At 38.4% G+C, this 3,465-nt stretch overlaps 1 pseudogene; it reads right to left on the reverse strand.

Moving 5' to 3' along the window:
• Positions 1–2,590: 2,590 nt before the first annotated feature.
• Positions 2,591–3,248, reverse strand: LOC122894608 (annotated as a pseudogene).
• Between the last annotated feature and the right edge of the window lie 217 nt (positions 3,249–3,465).

The following is a 3,465-nucleotide window of genomic DNA, read 5'->3' on the forward strand; positions in this document are numbered from 1 at the left end:
GATTCAGGGTATATTTTGATATATTATAAAAAATTGTATCCCAATTTTTTTTTTTTTGGAAGAGAAAACCCAATATATATATATATATATAAAGTAAAGTTAGATACAACAAAGGATAAAATGTGACTATAATAATGAAGGTTTAAAAAGATTATTTTTAAGAAAGGTATTGTTAAGATAAGCCAGTTGAAAAATGTTAGTGGAAGAAAGTGGAAAAGTTAAAAAAAATTAGAATAAGAAAAAATAATAAAATTTTAAAATTTAGTTAACTTTGCAAGACAAAAGTATCATGCAGAGAAAGCCATGAATTCCATGCTTTGCTTTGCCTCCTCTGGAATTCTACTCTTCTCCTTGAGCTTGGTCTTGGCTGGATGTTCTTGCTGATCTTCCAAGGCAGGGACCTTTTGTAGTGATTCTCAAATGTCTTTGCCTGAGGCAGAATTGCGCCGCCCTTGCCAGGTGCTGGGCTAAGTACTCTGCTTGGGTTTGCTCTTGGGAGCTTTTCTTTCCTGAACGCTTTCTGTGCAGCTCTGGATGTCGGAAATAAAAATGGTAGGCTCCCAATCCCTGGCCCAAATGAACCAATAGCTCAGGGCCACACTCCTCAGTGCACCCTTGGAGAAAAGTGGTCAATCACACCTGTCTCCTAAGACTCTGGCTGCGCTCAGAGCTTACCCGGCCTGTGACCGAGCGTTGCTGCCTCTGGCACACAGCCCTGTTTGGAGTCTCCAAACCCAGCAGATTCCTGCCGCTCTGCTGTTTTGGCAGATGAAGATAGTGTCTCCCCAGATCTGCCACTTGTGCGGTCCCTGCTCAAAGAGCAGTAGCCTGACTGTGCCATGGATCACAGATAAAGGCTACCATGAACTGTGAGCTCACTCCTTGGCTCTGTCTCTGTAGCCAGCTTCCCCACTCTGATACCTGCGAGCTCTGCAATACTCAGACACCCCCAATACTTCTGTGACCCTGCGAGACTTGAGACCACAGTGTCCCTGCAAGGGCTCCACCCCGGCTTAGCCTCTGGATCGATGTTCCTCAATATAGCAGACTTCTAAAAGTTCTGATTTTGTGCTCTGTTGCTCCACTGTTTGCTGGAAGCTGGCCCCTCTCCCTGTGGTCTATCTTCCTGTCATTTGGATTCACTTCTCCGCATGTCCTACCTTTCAGAAAGTGGTCGATCTTCTGTGTCTAGAATTGCTGTTCTTCTTCTCCTTGATCTCATGTTGGGCTAGTAGGTGTTCAGAAAGGTTTGATAACTATCTAGCTGAACTCCCGTGACCTGCTGTCATCTCACTGTGCTACTCCTCTGCCATCTTGTCTCCTCCTCAGTTCCTTCTGTTTTTGTCTCTAATTTCACACCCATTTTCAGAAATACTAACAATACTTAAATCTTAAATGCTTGGGTACTTCTAAAGAATAAAGAGGCTGCTTCTCAGCTTTCATACATTGATATTTGGGTAACCAAATCACACCAAGACATCCTACAGATGCACTTCACATCAACTACTCCTGTGGTCCCTTTGGTCAACCACACACCATTCCCTTGTTTCAGGAAACCAGTGATTTCTTTTCTGTCCCTATAGTTTTCTTGTTTAAAGGATCATAAAAATGAAATCATATGTTACCTTTCGAGTCTGGTTTTTCTTCTTGTGCACCTGAGAGTCATCTATTTTGATGCATGCATTAGTAGTTTCTCTCATTGTGTAGCAAGTTTATTTATCTACTCCCCAGTTGAAGACATTATGGCTGTTTTCAGTTTTTGGTGATTAAGAGTAGAATTGTGTGAATATTCTTCTTCAGGTTAGTGTTGATCTTGATAACTTGATGTTTCATTTCAGAAAATAACCAAGAGTAGGCTTTTGGGTCCTCTGGTAGTTTACATTTAATAATGTAAGTCTCCATAAGAATTTTTCTCAAAAAGGTGAAATGAATGGAACCTATCCATATGGAAAGATATTCCATAAACAATTTCATTAGTGTTGGTACAAATGATTTAAAAGTTTTTTCTAATGTAGTCTGCATTCACACTCGTAGGATGTAAAAGGAGAAGTGTTCTGCCTTCACCAGTGGGGGCAGATGGCAAGTTTGGAAAATGAGACTGCAATTAGAAAATACAGGAATCATATAGGAATGGAGGTTGAGTTTTCATAGTCTGTATACTCGTAGCTTCAGTATAATTGGTGGCTCATAGTTTTTATGTTTAGGGCAGGATTATTAGTCTATTACATAATGAGTTTGTAATAGTGGTGGGGCAATTAGGATTAAAACGATGGCTGGCAGAATAGTTCAGACTGTTTCTACATGTACATCTGTTTTTTTGTGTGGGTTAATTTGGTTCTTAGTGTTAATGAGATGATATAGGGGACTAAAGAGCTAGTTAGGGACTAGTTACTATACCATCATGAAAGTGTAAATGCTCTTCAATGATGGGTGATGGTGCGTTTTGAAAACCTAGTTGGGATGGATGTGCCATGGAGATCTAAAGGATTTGAACTTATAATTTAAATTTGATAAAGTTATTGAGCTTTTTGCTGATGTCTCATAAAGACACAGTGGTTATGATATTGGCTTGAAGCCAGGTGGAGGAGCTTCATTCCTTCCCTTCTTCTTTTAAATTTCCTTGGGTAGGTTCTTTATGATATGGTAGGGGACATCCATATAGTCATTTGAGGTTAGTAGTCGTTGATTCTACTCTTGATGCTTCTCACTTGGATACAAATGCCTCTCAGATTCTGAAAACTATTAACATTATTGCTGCTTATAAAATAGACAGACCTATGGTTGACATGGTGTTCTGTGTTGTATATGTATCTGAGTAGTCAATGTAATGTCATGGCATTCCTTAAAGTTCAAGAAAGTGTTGTGGGAAGAAAGTTATGTTAATACCTATAAATATAAATGTAAAATACATTTTTGCTCAGATTAAGTGTAACCTAACAATAATGGAAATCAGTGAACAAATTTTCTTATAATGGCAAAATGCTCAAATGATAAGACACAATGAAAATGTGCTACTACGTGATATATATCATGGAGAACAATGTTGAATGGTGGATATGCTAAAGTAATTTCTGTTGACCTCTTAGTAGAAACAAGAAAATAAAACCTAAGTGTCATAGTATGGCAGGTGAGCATTTAGTATTATCTCCATGGAGGATTGCTTGTTGACTGAATATTTTTATTCCTGTAGAAATGACAATAATCATAGGAACTGAGGTAAAGATGATGATATATAGATATATCATCATCTACACCTGCTGTGAATATATGGTGACCTCATGCACTAAATACTAGGAAACCAATGGATATTATAGCTCAAGACTTTCTTATATATTGCAAAGTTGCTTCTTTCCTTGAATCATATGCCACTATGTGGGAAACTATTGTGTATCCCAGTAGGATAGTAATACAGACTTAAGGGTAACCAAAAAATCAGAATAAAAATTGGCTATATATAATTAGATT

This window comes from Neovison vison, chromosome 13 (assembly GCF_020171115.1).
Source record: "Neovison vison isolate M4711 chromosome 13, ASM_NN_V1, whole genome shotgun sequence".
NCBI classification, from domain to species: domain Eukaryota; kingdom Metazoa; phylum Chordata; class Mammalia; order Carnivora; family Mustelidae; genus Neogale; species Neogale vison.